The sequence below is a fragment of the Scyliorhinus torazame genome, chromosome 17 (genome assembly GCF_047496885.1).
Source record: "Scyliorhinus torazame isolate Kashiwa2021f chromosome 17, sScyTor2.1, whole genome shotgun sequence".
NCBI lineage: Eukaryota > Metazoa > Chordata > Chondrichthyes > Carcharhiniformes > Scyliorhinidae > Scyliorhinus > Scyliorhinus torazame.
The window spans coordinates 73,783,938-73,806,420 of NC_092723.1; the positions used below are offsets into that span (position 1 = coordinate 73,783,938).

Here is a 22,483-nt window from a genome sequence, read left to right on the forward strand (position 1 = left end):
CCCTGCCTTGTTCCTCTCTGTAGCTGGAAGTATTCAGAGCTGGTGGTGTTAGTTCGAACGCTCGCTTGGGAGCTTTGTACAGGAGTCTCACCCAGGCGGTGAATCTGTTTCAGTATCTCGAGGAGGTACTTCCAGTCGAATCTGTCGAAGGCCTTTTCTGCATCCAGGGAGACGATCACCTCTGGTGGTCTCTCCGCGAGGGGGAGGGGGCCATTACTACATTCCGCTGCCACCTGATGTTCGCAGTGAGTTGCCTACCCTTGACAAAGCCTGTTTGGTCCTCTGCGACCACCTCCGGTACGCACCACTCCAGCCTTTTGGCCAGGACCTTTGCGGGTATTTTTGCATCAACATTCAACAGCTAAGTGGATCTATATGATCTCATTCCGTCAGGTCTTTATCCTTTTTTGGTATAAGTGAGATTGTGGCCTGTGCTGGCATTGGTGGCAGAGTGCCCCTTGCCAGCAAGTCCGTGCACATGTCCCTAAGGTGGGGCCAGGGCTGGCGCATTTTGTATTGAAGTCTGCCGGGAACCCGTCGGATCCCAGTGCCTTCCCTGCCTGCATGGAGCTGATGCTCTCCATGATTTCCCCCAGATCTATGAGTGCTTCCAGCTCCCCTTGTCTGTCTTCGCCCAAAACTGGTAGTTCCAGTCCGTCGAAGAACTATTTCATTCGTGCATCCCCGTCAGGGGCTCGGAGGTGTACAGCACCCGGTAAAAGGTCTCAAATGCCTGATTGACCTCTTTTGGTTCTGTTACCAGTCTGCCTCAGCTATTCTTTACCTGCGCTATTTCCCTTGTGGCTGCCTGCTTTCTCAGCTAGTGAGCCAATAGGCGGCCAGCCTTGTCTCCATGTTCGTAGACGGTCTCCTGTGTCTGGCGGAGTACGGCCTTCCTGGTGGAGAGCAGGTTAAAGTCCATTTGCAGCTTTTTTTCTCTCCGCCAGTAGCTCTACGGTCGGGGCCTCGGAGTACTTTCTGTCGACTTCCAGAATGGAGTCCACTAGCTGCTGCCTGGCCACCCTCTCTTCCCTATCTCTACTTGCCTTGTAGGCTATGATCTCTCCTCTAATCACGGCCTTCAGTGCCCCCCAAAACGTGGAGAGTGAGACCCCCCCCCCCGTTTTGGTTGTGACTAACGTAATCGCCTATGGCCCGTGATGTTTTTGGCAGAAGGCCTTGTTGGACAGGAGGTCCGTGTCCAGCCTCCATGTGGGGCGCTGGGCACAGCCCGTCTCCAACCTCACATCCATGTAATGTGGAGCGTGGTCGGAGATACCGATCGTGGAGTGATCCCCTCCCTTGTTCCCCGGAAGCACCGATTTCCCCACTGCAAAGAAGTCGATACGCATGTACACATTGTGCACTTGTGAGAAGTATGAAAATACTTTTTTCCTGGGTGTAGGAACCTCCATGGGTCCATGAATGGTACGTCTGTCCCACCCAGCCCTTCTTTACCAGCAGTCGGTCCATCTCCCTCAGGTGCGTCTCTTGCAAGGTAGATTATGGCGGCCTGTAGGCTTCTTAAGTGGGCGAAGACTCTGGATCTTTTCACTGGGTCGTTAAGTCCTCTTGCGTTGCAAGTAACAACACCAACACCGGATCCATTCGCGTATTGCCCCCTCTGTATTGGACATAATTAATGTACGGGTTTCTCCGGCATCCAAATGTATATGTACCTCCCCAGTTCCCCCCCCCCCCCCAACAAACAAATATTGTTAAAAATAATATTGCCAACTGTACAGAGTTGCTGTTGATTACAATCCTGGTGGGGGGTTTCTGACCCCCCGGTACTGCGGGATCACCCATACTTACCTAGTGGACGAGCCCCTACACTCCGGGATTTCCCTTTGTTAGGGGGCCATCCAAAATGGCCACTGTCGCCACTCTCACCATGAGGTCGGGCCACTGCACTTCGGGGCTTCCCTTTGTCCAGGGGTCACCCAACATGGCCGCTAACTATGTGTACGCGACGTGGATGCGCCCCTGCACTCCGGGTTCTCCCTCTGACCAGGGGCCTTCCTGAGTGGCTACTTGCAGCGCCATCATAGTTCCTCGCCCCGCTCCATGCCTGCCGAAGCCTGCACCTGTTCCGTTTCTTGTCCTTATCCTTCCTTTTTTCCCTTTTCTGTCCTGCGCTTGCCCCCGTCCCCTAATCCCCCCTTTACCCCTGTCCCTCTGTCCCACCCCTGTATTCTCCCCTCCGTCATGATATGCAAACATGTAGCTAATGAACACATAGAATAGGACACGACCAATGAGCAGTCAGGACACTCAGGGGTGGTATCTCACTATAAAAGGGATGAGGCACTCACAGGCCTCTTTCCACAGACCAACATCTACAGGGTGAGACAGGGTTTATCCTCAGCATCACACCCCAGCACGTGGCTTAGAGCAAGGCTGGTTCAGTTAGACTGAGTTACTACATTTAGATTAGCAGAGAGTCGAACTCATTGAGAACTGTGCTAATAGTTCAATAAAACACATTGAAATCACTTCAAAGTCTGAAGCATCTTTTACTCAAAACTGCATCAAGTGGCAGCTTGTGCTATTCCAAATTACATAACACAACATGATACCAGGAATCTGTTCAATCTAGTTAGTTCAATTCAGTAAGATCCGTGACGACCAGCGAATGTATACCGGCACAATGGAAAAGATTCCGGCTCCTCACCAGCTCAGGACCTCCGGCAATCTCAGTGCCAACTGGCGGACATTCAAGCAGAAATTTCAACTCTACGTCGAAGCATCAGACCTCAATGGTGCGTCTGATGCACGGAAGATAGCTCTTTTCCTCACCACATGGGGTGATCACACCCTGGAAATATTCAACTCCTTTCACTTCGCCGAAAACCAGGACAAGACAAAGTTTCAGACCATCCTGGACAAGTTTGACAGCCACTGTGAGGTGGACACCAACAAAATCTTCGAGCGCTACATATTCAAGCAGCGACTGCAAGGTAAAGACGAATCCTTCACCTCATTTTTAACTAACCTTAGATTGCTAGCACAATCCTGCAACTTCGGTGATATCACTGACTCCATGATCAGAGACCAAATCATTTTTGGAGTTCACTCTGATCCTCTGAGAGAGAAGTTACTGAAGATCAAGCATATGACCCTGCCAGTCGCGGTTGAAACATGCACAGTGCATGAGCACGCTACAAATCGCTATTCCCAGTACAAAACGGCGGAAAATGATAGAGTAGCCTCCCACGAGGCAGAGAGTGTGCAGGCCATCTTCCGGATGCAGCGCCTCAACATTGACGAAAGCGGCCATTTCGCGCGCTCTTCCCGGGGCCCGACGCATTCGCGATGCAAACGGGAAAACAAAGCAGCCGAAACCCGCACTGCGCAGGTGTAGACGTCTGAGAACGTCAGGACGCCGACGTCATGATGTGTTCGAACTGTGGCACCGCCCATTTAAGGAAACACTGCCCTGCAAGAGGCAGACCTGTTTAAACTGCGGGAAGCCAGGCCACGATGCAGCCCTGTGCAGATCTGCATCACCAGTCAGGAGCCAGTGCCCCAATTCCGACGACAGCGCATTCGGAGTGTGTAACAACGCCTACAGGATTCTGATCCCGGCAGTGCAACAGATCCAGGTGATGAATGCCTGGACAATGCCTATCGTGTGGGCATTATTGCAACGTGTGAATATGCCACATCAGACACATCGCAAGTCCAATCAATCCTAGCTGTGGATTCCGAGGATGAATGGCGAGCAGTGATGAAGGTCAACCACTGCCCCATCCAGTTCAAGCTGGATACAGGTGCCTCTGCCAACCTCCTCTCACAGGCAGATTTCAGACGAATCAAGAAGCCCCCCACGGTTCTTCCAGCTGCCTGCAAGCTCCTGGATTACAACGGGAATGCCATCACGGCACTGGGATCCTGCCATCTGCATGTATCCAACCGACACACACAAGCACGGTTGTGCTTTGAAATTATCAAGCCAGACAGGGCGTCCCTACAAGGTGCGTACGCCGCAAGCAACTGAACCTCATTCAAAGAGTTTACACCACGACATCCTCCCATGTGGATCTTCAGGCCGGCATCGACGACATCCTCGCCCTGTATCCAGACGGGATGGGCACGCTGCCATATCGATACAAGATTCTGCTACGACCTGATGTCAAGCCAGTGGTCCACGCACCACGATGAGTCCCTGCTCCACTGAGAGAGCTCCTGAAGGCACAGCTCAAGGATCTTCAGCAAAAAGGCATCACATCCAAGGTCACCGAACCGACTGACTGGGTCAGCTCGATGGTGTGCGTAAGGAAGCCTTCGGGGGACCTGCGCATCTCCATTGATCCCAAGGATCTCACTAAGAATATCATGCGGGAACACTACCCCATCCCAAAGCGGGAGGAACTCACGAATGAGATGGCACACGCACGCTTCTTCACCAAATTGGATGCATCACAGGTATTTTGGCAAATCCAGCTGGAAGAGCCAAGCAGAAGGCTCTGCACCTTCAACATGCCTTTTGGCAGTTCCTGCTACAATCGCATGCCATTTGGCATCATCTCGGCATCGGAGATATTCCATCGCATCATGGAGCAGATGATGGAAGGCATTGAAAGGGTTCGTGTGTATGTGGACAACATCATCCTATGGTCCACAACCCCTGAAGAGCATGTTTCCCGTCTCTAGCTCTGGCCCTGTTTTACCCACCCCCTTCCACCCCTTATCCCGCCCCTTGCCTGCTTTCCTTATCCTCGGTCCCCTTGCCCTGCTGCCCCTCATCGCATTGAGGGACAAGACGAGCCCGAAAACGAGGCAGCACAATCCCGCGTAAAAAACATATGAACATATTCGTATTATTATTGTCTCTGTATGCGGTCTGACCTCCGCTCTCCATTTCTTTCCTCTTCTGCCCCTGCCGCTTTCATCGCTGCCGCGATTGCTCTCCCACTAGGTTGTTCGTTTTAACTCATCAGCCTTCTCCGGGGTATTGAGGTAAAATTCTATGCACTTAAATGTCACCCAGAGTCTGGCCAGGAATAGCATTCCGAACCGTACCTCACTTTTATAGAGCGCCGATTTCGCTCTATTAAATTCGGCCCTCTTTTTTGCCAGGTCTGCTCCAATGCTTTGGTACACCCTTATTCTATGTTATTCCCATGAGCATGATTTCGTCAGACGGGCCCACCTGAAGATCTTTTCTCGGTCTTGGAACCGGTGAAGCTTCGCGATTATCGCCCTTGGCTGCTCCCCGATTTTGGGCCTGGGCCGAAGCGACCTGTGTGCCCTGACCATTTCTGGGGGGTTTGGAAAGTCCTCCCTCCCCACTAGCTTGCCCAACATTTAGGCGATGTAGCCCGTTGGATCTCTTCCTTCTATCCCCTCTGGCAGACCCACTATTCGGATGTATTGCCATCTGGACCTGTTTTCCTGGTCCTCCACTTTCGCTTTTAGGCTTCCCTGGGCCGCCACCAATCTTCTCACTTTGTTTTCCAGAGCTGCAGTCCTGTCGCTATGGTCTTTAGCTGCTTTCTCCAGGTCCAGGATCGTTCTTTCCTGTGCCTCCACCTTTCGTCCCCAGCCTTCTATAGTGCGTTGCATGGTGTTTGTCGCCTCCAACATCGCCTCCTTTCTCCACACCTTGCTATAACTGTAATATTATATTCTGCAATCCCTCCTTCCTTCCCTATGTACGGTATGCATTGTTTGTACAGCATGCAAGAAACAATACTTTTCACTGTATAACAATACATGTGACAATAATAAATCAAATCAAATCAAATCCTGCATCACCATGTGGAGTTCCATTCTGATTGCTTCTTTCATGGAGTTCAGTTCCTTTTTTAGTACATTCCTCGATTTGTCCCCCTGTGCGGGGGTTGGGGATCGTGCTCCTGCTCCAATGTTCGGTTCACCGACCTTTCCTCCTGGTTCGCCTGGGTCTCCGCCTTGCCTCATGGGGCCGCCTGCCTGCTCGCCCGCTGTTCCTGCCCCTTTCCTTCGCTGCTACTTCTGATATCTCGCCGTTGCTCGCTCTGTTGTTTGAGGCATATTCTTCTCCTGTATCCTTTGTATACGGGTAGGTTTTAGTGGGCTTTTTAGGTTGAAATCTCCGGTAAATTGACTGTGTTGGGTCTGATTTGGAGGAGAGCCATCTGATGTGCGCCCGCTCAGCACATCGCCACCACCGGACAGCTTCTTGTACATTTCTAAGGGTTTCTGTATTGTGTTCTTTCCATCAACCAGTTGGCTCACAACTTGCCAATATAGTTTGATTTTTTTCACCACACTCTTCTGAGAAGTGCAGGAAAATGTCCTTTCACCACATGTAATGGTGTCACGAACCAGACTGATATTATCTGTGAGGGTATTGGTTAATATTGGTTCGTGGGGGTGTATAGATTTATTTTTTGAATGGTGTGAGAGGTCAAGTGAAACCCCAATGAGAATAAGCAGCCCAGTCATCATGTAACAATTATTAAAGACTATTTATTAAATGAAATAAAAGACAAGTAAACATGAACAGAACTGTACTACACTAAGACTATGCTACTATGCTAAGTATATAAATTACTCTACGCCAGGTTTTTTCAAACTCAGGGTCACGACCCATGGGTGGGTTATGGGCGGGTGTCGGGAAGGTCGGAGAGCGAGCAGTCGTGGCATTCCCGAGCGCGGGAGAAGCGCCCAATGGCCATGACCAGCTTTTCAGAATGCCGGCCATATCCGGCCTTTAATTGCGAATGCTTGAGTCTTCCTGCCAGAAGCGGCAGAGGGCAGGTCATGCGCCCCGAACAAACACTGATGTCACGCTTCTGTAGGTCTGTGCTTTGGGAGCAAAATCACAAAGGAGAGATTCCTCCATTTTGTACCTGCCAAAACCAAGCAACAGGGCTTTGTGAAGAACTGAAGATGGATCATTTTGTAAGAAGAAAGAGAAGGCCAGAGACACAAACAGGCCAGGATCTCACATCGGCGAGAAAGAGCTTCTCAGGAGAGTCCACAGCAGGACAAAGCAGTGCTGGTGTGAGCTGTATCCAAAGCTCTAGAGGTCCAGGGCCTCTGGTGAACAACCCATTAACAAGAAACTGAATTTGGGAACAAACCAGTATAAAGATGATTTCTTGAGGTATTGCATTGCTAATTTTACCAATGAAAATCAGGGTGAAAAGGCCATGTGTATAATATGCAGGGAGGTACTGGCAACTGAAAGATAAAACCCTCAAAACCTCAAAGGCATTTGAAGACTAAGCATGGCGGGTTGGAGGACAAACCTCTTTCAAAGGATGCAGCAAGAACGTAAAACGTCAGCTGAAGTCCTTAGCAGAAATGCAACATTGAATTACAAAGCAAGTGAGATCGTGAGGACCAAGCAGGCTTATCCGTCACATTAAAGGGAAGTAAAAATGGTGGGTCGCAGAGGTCAGCCGGTGTGGGTCGCGAAGGTCTGCCGGCATGGGTCCTGAAGGTTGGCTGGTTGGTAAAAGTGGGTCCCGTGTCATGTGAGGGTACCTTTAAGACATGGATGTTTAAGCAATGTACCTTTAAGAAAACAGTGATGTCAGAGAGTGCGTGGAGCTGAGGTCAGGTCAGCCATTTTGCAGTTTAGTTTTGCAGATTTTGAAAAAGAACTGGTTTGTGTCTGTGTATTTCCAGAGAGCTGCAGGTTTTTAGTTTCAGTTTGAAAAGAGCTTGTGAGTGTCTGTGTTTTGCAGTGAGCTGGATTTGCTGTGATGTCTGCCATAAAAGACCATCTCTGGATCATTTGGGTGATTTAAACTCATCATAGTAAAACCTTTAACCTGATGTGATTTTCTTTAATGGTGTTAAGTCTCTTGGAAGTTTGAAGGAACATTTTAAGGAATTATTTACTGTTGCAATATTTTCTGAGTTATCTTTGAAGTAAGGGGTGTTAAGAGATCCAATGTTTATTTAAGATGTTCAGTTGCGTTCATGGAATAAACAGTGTTTAGTGTTTAAAAACCCACTTGTCCATAATTGTAATCCCACACCCAGGGAAAAAGCCGTGTGCTCGGAAAAGCAACAAATCCAAGAAAAGGGAGAGGTTGGTTGAACGCAATGATACATTTTGGGGTTCTGAAAACGCCTCGCCCATAACAATTGGGGGCTCGAGGGGGATAAATGTCTATCTATTGGATTGGCTTTTGTGAACTTAAAAACAGTGAAGGATTGTTGCTTTTCCGGTGTGGTACTTTAGTTTAATGGGGAGAGTGTTGTGAACAATGGCTCTTTCAAAGGCTCAGAAGTTTTTGGGGGTGGAGAATGTCACACGTAGTACTTTACGGACAGAAACGAAAAGCAGACTGTTAGATTTGGCAAGAACATTGCAGTTAGCATTACCTGACAAAATGCGAAAAGGTGAGGTAATTATGGTGGTGGTTAAGCATTTAAAGTTGCCTGAGATAGAGTTTGACTCATTGGAAAAGGCAAAAATTCAGTTGCAAATTAAACAAATGGAACATGAGAAAGAATTAAAGTGGCTTGTGTACGAGAATGAGAGAGAGGAAAAAGAAAGAGAAAGAGAGAGAGAGAGGAAAAAGAAAAGGAGAGAGAAGAAAGGAGAAAAGAAAGAATAGCCCTAGCAGAACAAAAAGAAAAAGAAAGGGAGATACAGATCAGGGAAAAAGATAAAGAGAGGGAGTTTGAACTTCAGAAAATGGCCATGAATCATGACAATCAGTTAAAAATGGCAGACGTAAAGGGAAATGTACAGTTGGATGATAGTGATGAGGATAGTGAGAAAGAGCGTCATCGTCGAAGGCTTGGTGGGAATCTATTTAAATATGTCCAAGCATTGCCAAGGTTTGACGAGAAGGAAGTGGAAACCTTTTTCATTTTATTTGAGAAGGTAGCTAAACAAATGCAATGGCCACAGGACATGTGGGTGTTACTGATTCAAACAAAGCTGGTAGATAGAGCGAGTGAAGTGTTTGCATCACTACCGGAGAAGGTATCTGGAACGTATGAGGGGGTGAAGAAATCCATCTTAAGTGCATATGAGCTAGTGCCTGAAGCTTACAGACAAAGGTGCAGAAATTTAAGGAAAGAATTTGGTCAACCATACATGGAGTTTGAAAGGCTCAAACAGAGTAATTTGGATAGGTGGATAAGGGTTTTGAAAATAGACCAAACGTATGAAGCTCTCAGAGAAATTATACTTTTGGAGGAGTTTAAAAATTCAATTCCTGAAGTAGTGAGAACTCATGTGGAAGAACAGAGGGTTAAAACTTGCGAGATTAGCAGTGGAAATAGCAGATGGTTATGAATTAGTTCATAAATCAAAGATTGGTTTCCAACATCAGTTTCAGCCGGTGAGGGATAGAAACTGGGGACATGAGAAACACTCAAGTGGTAAAGGTAAAGTTGATCTGATGGGAGACAATAAAGAGAGTGTACCTCAGATTAAAAAAGAAATCCACGATGGTGGAAAAGAAATGAAAAGTTTCAAGTGTTTTCACTGTAATAAACTAGGCCATGTAAAGTCACTGTGTTGGTGGTTAAAGAAAAGCACTGGGAAGGCTGATGTGGTAAAACAGGATAAGACAGTGGGGTTTGTTAGAGTGGTAAAGGGAAGCCCAAGGGAAGCGAAGGAGGTGCAAATAATTGTACAGCCTGTTCAAGAAGTAATTGTTAAGAAGGTGCCAGATGTATTTAAAGAATTTACTTGTGTGGGTAAAGTTTACTCATGTGTATCAGGAGGGGCAGGTAAAGAAGTCACAATTTTAAGAGATACAGGGGCTAGTCAATCTTTAATGGTAAGAGATGAGGAATTATGTAGTTTGGGAAGAATGTTGCCAGAAAAGGTGGTGATATGTGGAATTCAGGGTGAGAGGAATGGCGTTCCATTATATAAGGTAATGTTGGAAAGTCCAGTGAAGAGTAGCGAAGTGGTAGTAGGAGTAATAGATAAACTATCTTGTCCAGGAATACAGTTTATCTTGGGTAATGATATAGCTGGATCGCAGGTGGGAGTGATGCCTACTGTGGTGGTAAGCCAGTGGAAAATCAGACAACTGAAGTGTTGAAGGACGAATATCCTGGGATTTTTCCGGATTGTGTAGTAACAAGGTCGCAAAGTCACAGGTTAAGACAAGAGGAGGAATCAAAGAGTGAAGATGAAATTGAAGTGCAATTATCAGAAACGATTTTTGATCAGATGGTTGGAAAAGAACAAGAACAGGTGGAGGATGAGGCGGATATTTTTAGTTAAGGAAAATTGGCGGAGTTCCAACAGAAAGATTTGGAAATAAAATGGATATATCAGAAAGCATATACGGAAGAGGAATCTGAGAATATACCAGAGTGTTATTACCGTAAAAATTATGTCTTGATGAGAAAATGGAGACATGTACATATGCAGGCGGATGAAAAGTGGGCAGAAGTTCATCAAGTTGTATTGCCGGTAGGGTATAGAAAGGAGGTGTTGCGAGTTACCCATGAGGTACCAGTGGGAGGTCATTTGGGAATAAGGAAAACTCAAGCTAAAATCCAGAAACATTTTTATTGGCCTGGACTACATAAAGATGTAGTTACATTTTGTCATTCATGTCACACATGTCAAGTGATAGGGAAACCTCAAGCAGTGATAAAACCAGCGACCTTAATACCCATTCCCGCATTTGAGGAACCTTTTACAAGGGTCCTAATCGATTGTGTAGGACCGCTTCCTAAAACAAAAAGTGGGAATCAATATCTTTTGACTGTAATGGATGTGTCTACTCAGTTTCCAGAGGCCATTCCAGTACGTAATATTACAGCTAAAAAGATTGTGGAGGAGTTACTTCAATTCTTTACTCGATATGGACTACCCACAGAAATTCAATCGGATCAAGGAACAAATTTTACTTCAAAGTTATTCAAAGAAGTTATGGATAGCTCAGGAATAAAACAATTTAAATCAACTGTGTACCATCCAGAATCATGGGGAGCATTAGAAAGGTGGCATCAGACATTAAGGACAATGTTGAGGGCATTTTGTCAAGATTATCCAGAGGATTGGGATAAAGGAATCCCATTCATATTGTTTGCAATTAGGGATGCACCTAATGAGTCTACCAAATTTAGTCCTTTTGAACTAATTTTTGGTCATGAGGTAACAGGACCACTTAAATTGATTAAGGAAAAATTGGTGGGTGAGAAATCAGAAATTACACTATTGGATTATGTGTTAAATTTTAGGGAACGATTAAATAGAGCAGGTGAATTGGCCAGACAACATTTGAAAGTTGCACAAAATGTGATGAAACGGGTAGCGGCCAAGAAATCCAAAGTTCGTAGTTTTGCCAGTGGGGATAAAGTTTTAGTGTTGTTACCAGTGGTAGGGGAGCCTTTAAAAGCTAGGTTTTGTGGACCGTATCAGATTGAAAGGAAATTAAGTGAGGTGAATTATGTGGTAAAAACACCAGATAGAAGGAAGACTCACCGAGTGTGTCATGTGAATATGCTTAAAAGGTACTTTGAAAGGGAAGGAGAGAAAAAGGAGGTTTTAATGATTCTAACTCAGTGACGAACCAAATCCAGATGACTGTGAATTTGACATACCTCAAATTAAATAGGAAAATGAGAATGTTCTTAAAAATTGGGATGAATTGTTAAGTTACCTTCCAGAGGAAAAACAAACTGACCTGAAAGAGTTATTGATATCACATGGGCAAGTTTGTAGAGGAAAATTGGGAAGTACTAAAATGGCTGATGTAGGTGTGGGAAATGCTGTTCCGATCAAACAACATCCATATAGACTTACCCTTTAAAATTGGCACAGGTTAACAGAGAGATTGAGAGTATGCTGGAGAATGGCATAATTGAAGTGGGTTGCAGCCAATGGAGCTCACCCATAGTGATGGTACCTAAACCAGACAGTACCCAACGGTTGTGTGTGGACTATAGAAAGGTGAATGCAGTTACAAGAATGGACTCTTATCCTGTCCCACCATTGAAGGATTGCATGGAGAAAGTGGGACAATCTGCTTTTATTTCCAACGTCCAGATATGGAAAGAACATTTAAAACATTGTATGGAGTTCTTCGATCAACTTCAGGAGGTGGGTTTGGTGATGAACCTAGCCGTAAATGAATTTGGAGAAGCCCGAATCACTTTCCTTGAGGAGTTTCCGTTATCCTCAAGACGAAGAGAAATAATGCGAGTTCTTAGCATGAATGGCTTTGATTGAACAGTTGTGCATTTCTTAGTGGATGGTGCAAAAGTGAAAAATGAAACCATCTTGAAGTTGATGGTCTATTTTATTTTCTTGGGGGGAGGTGCAATGTGAGGGTACCTTTAAGACATGGATGTTTAAGCAATGTACCTTTAAGAAAACAGTGATGTCAGAGAGTGGGTGGAGCTGAGGTCAGGTCAGCCATTTTGCAGTTTAGTTTTGCAGTCTTTGTAAAAGAGCTGGTTTGTGCCTGTGTGTTTCCAGAGAGCTGCAGGTTTTTAGTTTCAGTTTGAAAAGAGCTTGTGCGTGTCTGTGTTTTGCAGTGAGCTGGATATGCTGTGATGTCTGCCATAAAAGACCATCTCTGGATCATTGGGGTGATTTAAACTTAATCCCAAACCGTTAGCCTGATGTGATTTTTTTCAAAGGTGTTAAGTCTCTTGGAAGTTTGAAGGAACATTTTAAGGAATTATTTACTGTTGCAATATTTTCTGAGTTATCTTTGAAGTAAGGGGTGTTAAGAGATCCAATGTTTATTTAAGATGTTAAGTTGAGTTCATGGAATAAACAGTGTTTTGTGTTTAAAAACCCACGTGTCCATAATTGTAATCCCACACCTAAGGAAAAAGCTGTGTGCTAGGAAAAGCAACAAATCCATTAAAGGGAGAGGTTGGTTCAACGCCATGATACATTCTGGGGTTCTGAAAACGCCTCGCCCATAACACCTGGGAAAAAAACTTTGAAAAACACTGCTCTCAACACACAGTTTATGAAGAATGTACCTCTTGATCCGAAATATATCTATGATCGCTGAACACCTTAAAGCTTTCCCTTTCCTCCAAACAATATTCAAATTAAATAGATCTATCACTCAAAAAACAGCTGATAGTTACCACACATTACAGGGAGGATACTCAAGTCTGGAAAGCGTCTTGTCCTGGTCGAGCAAAGATATTAAAATGACCGTAACAAAGATTTTCCGCAAATCTTGGCACGAAGACTTAGAGGTTGTTAGAAGTAAAACTTGGTCTCCTGGCTGCTAGCTAGAAATTGGCTTATCTGCTTCTGAGGTGTTAAGTTTTAACTGACCTGCCTCGCCTCTGAGGGGCCTGACAACTATACCTTTGTTCCAATTTGATTCTGTCTCATTACTGTGAAAGACACATCTCATCCAGCCTTTTGAAAACTGGCTACTGCTGTCACGAGGCAGATTTCCACCTGTTGCTGGGCAGATGGCATACTATTTTGCTTTGTTAAATTTTTGTTACTGCTGTAACTTGGCAAATCCAGGACAGTGACAATTTTTCAAATTGATTGTTCACTTCAACTTGCACCTTCGCTGGAACCCTTCACTGGAACCACCTCTTTCGTGTAAATTCTCAAGGTTATATCAGATTGTTTTAAGACTGCTCTTGAGCCTTTGTTGATTTAATTTTCCAGAGATAAGAGATACAGTGGCTCCCGTATCTATATCATTTTAATTTAGTTCCCATTTAGTTTCAGATAGACCCCAAATCTCTGTGTATCATCTTGCATTGATAATAATTTTTTGTTCTTTGATCTCCACAGACATCGTGTCTTCCTGGGAATTCACCTTGTCTTCGTTATAATGCAGACTCTATTTGTGAATTTGGGTGCATTCTTGTGTTTACCCATCTACGAGGTTTGAGAATTTTGTCTGTCCCAGCACACCTTTGTTATGTTCCCTTTCTTGCCACATTTGTTTTCTTCACACCAACATTCCTGTGGAGAATGTCTCACCTGGCTCACCCAAAGCATGCGTGCACATTGAGAGATGTTCTTTTCTCAGAATTCATCTTGTTTATATTGGTGCCAGCTCCAATTTAGGAAGCGTCTTTTGTTGTCAATTCTATAGACACTGCTACTTCTACAACAAGTTTGAGTGTTAGAGAGCTTTCTATCAGAAATCGTCTCTGGATTGTTTCATTTCTCAATTTACTGTCATGGGAGTGTCCCTTTAAGAAATGTTTTTGTCTTATCACATGACTTCAGTGATGTCATTGTGTGGGTAGAACTGGGCTGTGGCTCTGAGTTTTTTTACTTTTGTTTTTAATTTGGGAGCTGGCTGTGGCTCTGAGTTTACTTTCGCTTTGAGTTTGACCTGGTTTTGTATTGCACCGGAAAGAAGTGTCTCTCTAACTTCAGTTTAAAAGCTGTTTCCAGATTACTTGATAATTTAAAAGTGATAACTGTTTTCTGGAAGGAATTCAAACTTGCTGTTTTAGAAAGGAAACAGATGTAATCATACCAAGTCTTAAAGATAGTAAGAGTGCCGTTTGTTGGTTTTATGGGATCCTGTTATTAAATTGGAACAGTTAAAGGGGGGAATTTATTAAGGGTGATACATAGATTACTGTAGGTGTGTGGGGTATTTATGTTTGTAGTTGATAAGAATGCTTACTGTGTGTGTTTATAAAAATTTTAACTAAATTCGTAGAATAAAGTTTGTTTTTGATTAAAAGTGCTTAAGGGCGTGGGCAACATGGTCGCGCAGTGGTTGGCATTGCTGCCTCATGGCGCTGGGATCCCAGGTTCGATCTCGGCCCAGGGTCATTGTCCATGTGGAGTTTGCACATTTTCCCCGTGCTGCGTCGGTCTCACGCCCACGACCCAAAAATGTGCAGGGTAGGTGAATTGGCCACACTAAATTATCCATTAATTGGAAAAATAAAATAATTGGATACTCTAAATTTATAAAAATGTTTTAAAAGTGCTTAAGGCCTCTGTTGAATAACACCTGAAAGGCAGGCCCCTGTGCTCATCGAAACCAAAGTCGATAAACAGTTGTAGCTCAGGTGAACTCCATGATATACTTTGGAGTTTTCGATACCCTGGCCCATAACACTACACACTGTTCGTGTTCGTCTGCCTTGCTGAGTGTCCTCAAGGGTCGATCCAAACTCACAATCCTTGGCTGGTCTCCATAGTACAGCTACAAATTATGGAATATTTTCACCCTCTTCTTGACCTCATTGGTGAAATCTGAATCTCTCTGCTATATGATTAATGGTTTGGGAGACAAGTGTTCTCAAGGGTCTTTGTTAATTACTCGTAGGTGTTTGTATCAGGCTTTGTAGGATGGACAAGACTCTGAAATAGGGTGAACGTTTTCCATATAATTCTACTCAAGGAAGTTACTACTTTAATTTCATCTGCTATCCTGTTTGCAGCATCTTTCCTCAGAGGAACTCCAGGATTTCACATTCTCATTAAATGGTTTCATTGTGCCACCTTTTCCCACCATCGCAGTTACCAGTTCTTAAGTTGTATTACTTTCTTTAACTTTTCTTCCCCTCTAATATCTTTCTCTTCCAATTTAATTTGTGCTGTTTAGCACAGGGCTAAACCGCTGACTTTGAAAGCAGACCACGGCAGGCCAGCAGCACGGTTCAATTCCCATAACAGCCTCCCCGAACAGGCGCCGGAATGTGGCGACTAGGGGCTTTTCACAGTAAGTTCATTTGAAGCCTACTTGTGACAATAAGCGATTTTCATTTCATTTCATATTAGTAATTTTGACCTTTATAATGTTCTTTTCTTGGTTGTACTGTGCTTTAAGAAATCTTTTTGGCAAACATTGATCTGTTTAAAATCTGACAATTTTAGCTGCAATGCTACTTGATTTTGGTTACGATCATGTTATTTTTCCTTTTGACCAGTTGCTTTTCTCCAATTCCCCCAGCCTTGTGTTTCTCAGCGGCACGCCATTCACTGGTGGTGGGATTCCATCTTCCCGCTGCTTGTCAATGGAATTTCCCATTGAAGCCACTCCATGCCGCCGGGAAACCCGCTGGTGGGGATGTGCTGCCAGCAAGAAAATAGAATTCCAATGGACGGAGAATTCCGGCCCAGGTCTCTTTCTCTCCCTCTCTGATTTTAAGATCCAATGCTACAGTCCGCCACGTACGAAGGTGTGCGGCTGGAAAAGAGTCTCCAGCTTCCATTAGTAACTCATTTTTTACACCCTACCCCTTCATTTCTTTACTTTGCACATTTTCTCGGAGGTCTTGAGCCCACCGATTGTTTTAATTGATGCGCTTGCTGAAATTTATTTTCATTTCCCCTCTCTGACTCCCCGAGTGCTCGTGGGTCATGGTCGAGTACAAAAAAAATTAAAGGACGGTCCAGAGTGCTGTCTATCAATACTAAAATTAATGTACATCCTTAACAATGGCAAAAACCCGTTTGCAAAGGGCAGATTTACTGCACTTCAAGCAATAGTGGAGTGGTCTCCTGAAAATTGATCTTTGACTCGAGGTCCAAGTCTTACTTATTTCTTCTGACTATTTTACTGTAAAAACATTCTCATTGTCAGCTTTGTCTTTTACTGTTAGGTTTTAATGGGTTTTGCTGTTACTTCACAGTACAGACAGGATAACAAGGTTGCCACATCGTAGGTTACTTAGCCAAATGTCAGAGTTTATTACAGAGGTGTTGCTTGCTCACAGTCCTAGGTGAAAGAGGGAAATCTCCCAAGTGTCTCTGGTAATGTCAGCACATATCAAATGAAACACTGTACAGAAGGGCATTGGTTACAATACATAACGGGCACGATCTACAAACGCACCATGCTGGGCGCAAATTCAAGTGTGCCGGTTAGATTGAGGGAGTGTTCGAAATCGGGAAGTGCACCAGGCGCCGATAGCTTCCGATCTAACCGGGCTGCTCCTGTTAGCGAGATCAGGATCTCGGCATGGCGAGAAACCAATGATCGCCAATTAAGGCCAATCTCCATCCGATTAATGGGAAGAATCTCCTATCTAACGACCTCCTGTGATTTAAGCAGCTCCCCAGCGGGCGGTCACATAGTGGGGGCAGGATGGGGGCTATATAAGGCAACATGCATAGGCACTGCTGCTGGGCATGGGTGGGGTGCGCAGGTGGGTGCCAGGGTGTGGTCTTGTGCTGGGGGATGGTGCGTTGCCAACTGAAGGACCATGAGGGTTGGAGTTTAAACCCTACTTAGGCACGCGCAGTTTGGTCATCGAATCGGACGCCTCGCGGGGCTTGGGCAGATCCCGCAAGAAGTGAAGGCTCCCGGGAAGCCCTTGGGAGGCCTCTCCCGGGATCTACCGGCCGTGTTGTGCTCTCACTCGAGCGCAAGGTGGCCGGCAGATCGCGTCCTCCTTATCTAATCTGTCCAGCCCTCTCATGATTTTGAACATCTCTATCAGATCTTCTCTTATCCTTCTTCTCTTCAAGGAGAACAGTCCCAACCACTCCAATCTATCCTCAAACTGAAATTTCTCGGCCCTGGAACCATGCTTGGGTGTACTGTACTTAGTGATGTCCTTTCCACTATTACATTTCACTGCCATATTTCATATGGATCCTGATTGAGGCTATCCATCATTTCAATAGAGCATAGGTGTTTCAAATGTACCTTAACCTGCCAATCTTGTTAAGAGAGAGAGCCTTACTGGCTTTGTTACAGGCTGATAAAACAGAAAAAACTGAATCCAATTTTTATCAGTGCAGCAACTATTCTGGAAATTGCTACCGCCTGGGTAGCAACTGGGAAGCAAGCAAACTTCTCTTGTATTCCACTCCTGAATTGATCTATCTCAGATATGTTGATATTTTTCCACTCAAAGCTCTGACCAGTTAATTTTATGTCAGTGCAACAACACGGTGTTGTGACAGGCAGCTGCCAAAGCTTCAAATCAGGCTGGGCACCCCGTTAAAAACTCCAGATTTGAGTACCATGGTCAGAGATGTGGAAACACCGAGTTTGACCGTGAACTCTGGATTGTGACATCCCCTAATGTCCTCAAACATTCCGAGAATTACATCTTTTACTCAAACTGACCAAATTGGGATTTGTTCAAATTTTTGGCTGGGATTTGATGTTTGGCACTGACATTATATAATGAATAGAAAAATAGTTTTCTTCTAGTGCACTGCTTGCCTGTCTTTACCTAAATGAGTTGGATTAAAAAAAAGTGAAGATTTGAAAACAGGGTATTAGAAGATAAACATAATTTGGAGATCTCTGTGACCTGCTTCTGGACAGCAATGATGAGCCAGTTCTGTTTGATTTATTCTCACTAGGGGCTGCCCTTTCTCTGACCCAGGAGGGGGGCTGTGTGGGAAGCTAGTTAGCGAGATAGGCCACTAGTGCTGTTCTGCAGAATGTCTGGAGCCAGAGTGTTTGCAAAGAGCCTCTGATAAATAGGCAAAAAAGGCCTTGCTCGCTCCAGCTGGACTTCAGTGACGCTCAGAGATCATTGAATCCTCATGTAACAGCTCAGCAGGCAGAAACGTCCTGTGCTCCACCAAATACTGGTAAGCAGAATTAAAAATCTATATCTTTATTTGCACTTTGGATTTTAATTAAGTTTTGATGAATTATTTAATATAGTTTAAATTGTGGATACTATTACAAAAATATCAAGCTTAGTTAACTCACTGAACTTCTGAAACTAAAGGTAACTAATTTATGGGACGTGTGAGCAAACAATTAACAATGGAATTAATTGAAGTTATGTATTATTCAGCCAATGACATAGGATAATAATAATCTGATGAAAATGCTCATGTAACAAGGCCATTTAGCATATTCAGTTTGCCTGCTCATAATGTTTTATTAGTTGATTACATATTCGTTGGATAGGACAACATTCCCAACATTACAGTGATGACCATGATTCAAAAAAAGTTCTCAATTAGTGCTTTTGGATTGCCGGAGGTGGTAAAAGGCACTAGTTAAATGCAATTCTGTCTTTAACAATGCATTAACATGGATATGGATAGTTAACAAAGGAATAGCGTCACGGTCCTAAAAGACCAGTCAGTTTGTAATTTGACTTGAATTTGCTACTGGTGATATTGGAAGAGAAATGTTCACCAATCATTCTTCTGTCCCCTATTTTAAAGCACATTAATCCAGAGCAGAGAAGTCAAATGAGTACATAAAGCTTCTGCTCACCTTTCTAACAGTCAAGTCAGGTGGTTGTAAATCAATCTATATTTAATTTCTCTAATTGTAATCTGAAAAGAGTTATTCATTTTAGCTTAAAGAGTTTCACAAACCGCTACTTCAAAGAGTATAAGCTACATATCTAACGAGTTGAATTAAAATTTCTAAAGTGCCGACATTAATTTGTAAAGTTTCTTATTCTCTGACAATATAGGATATTTCCACTGCACAATGCTAGCTAAGTACTCAAGAGGAGAGAGAATATACCTAATGGCTATCAAGAAACCTAGATCATCCCACAGTGAATTTAGAAACCATGATAAGGTTCAAACAATTATTTGATATGATTAAATAAACAGTGCCACACAGTTGCTGCTGTGCTATTGATGTGAAAGGCAGCCATAGTTTGCAGAGTACTTGTGAAAGAACACCTCTAAACCCAATGGCTGATGAAGTACCCTCAAAAGCTATGAGTTTTTTATGTTTATTGTAATGCAGGATAAGTCATGGGCACAGTAAAAACTACTATCTAACACAACAAATGAAGCTTTGTTTAGTTATTGAGAAATCTTGATCGAGGGCCAAAGCCCACAGTACAGGAATCCACCAAGGCTGAAACCAGTGGAATGAGTAAATGACAAGTGGTAACCTGGTAGTTGATTTTTAAAGTCTTTATTGAATGTGGGAAGAAGGAAAGACGGGCTAGATTTGATGGATCAGAATTCTCCGGTCTTGGGAAATGCTAGGATTTGCCTCAGGTTTACAACAATGAGAGTGCAGCGAGGAGGAAGAGTAATAAAGTGATGTAGACTTCAGTCGGAAGAGGAACAAAGGACTGACCGAAGATTTATCAACACATATACAAGAAAGTGTGCAATGGAAAGGAAGAGACATATTAGAGTTGGGAGGTTTTTTTATTCCACCTAATTAGGAGTGTGAAAGAAGTACTGGAAGAATCTCCCCAAGTATGAGAAGCATGTTCAAGATTTGGACCAAATAGAGAGCCAAGAGTTGTTGATAGGCCATTGCATTCTGTTGAGTGACAGTTGTGTTTGAGATAAAGGGTGAAATGTTCTATATATTTTGACAATGGGTCAAGTCAGGCGGGAATAGTGGTGTGTAGCTCATCGGCTGCACTGCCAACATGTCCAAAAATCCTGGAGGTGGGTCCCACGATGTCATGCTGGAGGAGCGGGCTCTGGATGAGCCCACCCCACCAGCAACCTTGGCCCCTGACAGATCCGGTCAGCCCCGATCTGAAAAGAAGAAAAATAAAACAAGAAACACAAATGCCCCACAGACCTCCCCCCATGGATTCGGGAATTCCCGCTCCCCCACGGACTCAGGATCACCCACTCCCCCAGGAAAACTGCCCCACCCACCACGGACACAGGATCCACCCCTCACCCAAGGAACCCATCCGCCAACGGACTTGGGAACCCCCACCTCTAATGTCCCCAACGGAAGTCCCCCCCAACAGTGCTCTCTGGCAATGCTGGGCAATTGACAGAGATAGACTGCTAAAATGGGGAGAGACATGGAAGATTAATTTTAATGCAAAAAAAGTGTGAAGCGATGCATTTTGGTAGGAAGAATGAGAAGAGGCAACTTAACTAAATGATATAATTTTAAGGGGATGTACACAAGTTATTTAAAGTAGCAGACAAGTGGAAAAGACTATTAATGGAAGCATTGGGATCCTTGACCTTATTCATAGAGAATAGCAAGGTGGTTATGCTAAACCTTAATAAATCCTGGTTGCACCACAGCTGGAATTTTGTGTTCATTTGGGGGAACCATTCTTCAGGAAGGATGTTATGTCCTTAAAGAGGATCTGGAAAAGAGTTAGGGCGGAATCCTCTGTTTTGAGGCTAAGTGTAGTGAGGGACGACATCTTTCCCGCTGGCCAGGATGATGCAATCCCGTGCCAGATTCTGTTTTGAAACCTCATTAATTATGCATGTGTGAGTTTCCCTCCGATTCTCTTGCAGGCTGGCAGCTGATTCGACCGCCCACACTCAGCTGGTGGGCTCCAATTTCCTGGCGTCATATTTAAATATCAGTCCAACACATTCACGTCAGCCTCTCCAGCCCAGCTGTCTTCACAAGACCATGTCGGATATCAGAAATGCAGAGGATAAAGGCTAGCAGCCTCAAGGAGGTCTGTCCCTCAGTTGAACCACCTTCCCCCTGAGCCCATCACCAGCGAGGTGCCTAGGCTCCATTTGGAACTCTAACCACCTCATCTGGAGTTTTCATCCATCCCCTTCCAGTACAGGATGTGGTATCCCTTTACCCCGTTGTTTGTGAGCTTATTATGTAGCCTTGTCGGGGTCCAGCTGCCTTCCCCTTGGTCTTCCTTGTGCCTTTAATTGTTTTTCTTCTTCATCCACCTCCTTGTCCCTCTGCCAGCTATCATCCCTCCCGCCCTCCCTCCCTCCCACCACAATTGCACAGCCCTCCATCCACATTTTCCCCCTTCCTTTGTCAGGCCATTCCTGCCCCAGCCTCATCCCAGCCTCCTCCCCGGTCGAACTTCGGACCTCTGTTATGGTGGCTGCACGAGTCGCAGCGCAGTCCTGTCCAGATAGACACTGGTGTGTGGTGCTGTAAGAAGGAGACCCATGTACTCCCCATTCTCAGGCACAGCACTGATCCGACTCGGTGATGTAAGACTGTCCTTGGGTCCAGCAGCACGGTGCTGTCCATGAAGATCAGTTCGGCATAGAGATGGAGGCAGGAACTGGACTTCCCCAGCAGAGTGGTGAACAAAGCACCAAGAGCAGTGCAGCACTATGGCAGAAATGTTGTTGCACTCACCTCAAAGTCTCTTGCAGACTGAGGATCACCTTCTGCATGCCACCCTTCCACTCTTTAGCAATTGGGTTTTAGACCAACATAATTTCATGCTGTTCTGTCACAAGATTGGAAGGCATGACGAGATGCCGGCAGGCAGCTGTTTTAGTGAGCATTACTGATACAAATGCCAGGCAGTGGGAAGACCGACCCGCCAATAACCCGCCATTGGGAGGACTGCAAAGTGGTTTTATTCTGGCTGGTTTCCGACTTTTTGGCTCCCACTAGATACTCTGCACCTGCCCGCCACCAGACCTGCTGTGGGCGGGACAGAGGAATTTCGCCCTTACTAGAATAGTATCCGGGATGAGGGACTTCAGTACTAGGAAGAGATAGGTGATATTTGGGTTGCTCTCCTCCGAGTAGGGAGGATTAGGAGAGACTTGATAGAAGTGTTCAAAATCATGAATGGCTTTGATTGAATGAGTAAAACAGAAAGGTCAGCGACCAGAAACTTTTACAGCGGCAAGCTATGAACTACATTGCTTGGAAGGGTGGTAGAAGCAGATTGAATTGTAACATTCTTCAGAAAATTGAATAAATAT

General features: G+C 44.7%; 1 protein-coding gene across 3 annotated transcripts in view; it reads left to right on the forward strand.

The window, feature by feature from the left end:
* Nucleotides 1–18,035: 18,035 nt before the first annotated feature.
* Nucleotides 18,036–22,483, forward strand: part of LOC140393950 (bile acid receptor-like) — a 321,209-nt gene continuing 316,761 nt past the window's right edge. For 2 of the 3 annotated variants that reach the window (XM_072480640.1, XM_072480639.1), the window contains exon 1: nucleotides 18,036–18,448. The gene's annotated coding sequence lies outside the window, so the exon portion shown is untranslated. The remainder of the gene's footprint in view (nucleotides 18,449–22,483) is intronic. The other variant, XM_072480638.1, reaches the window with a different exon arrangement.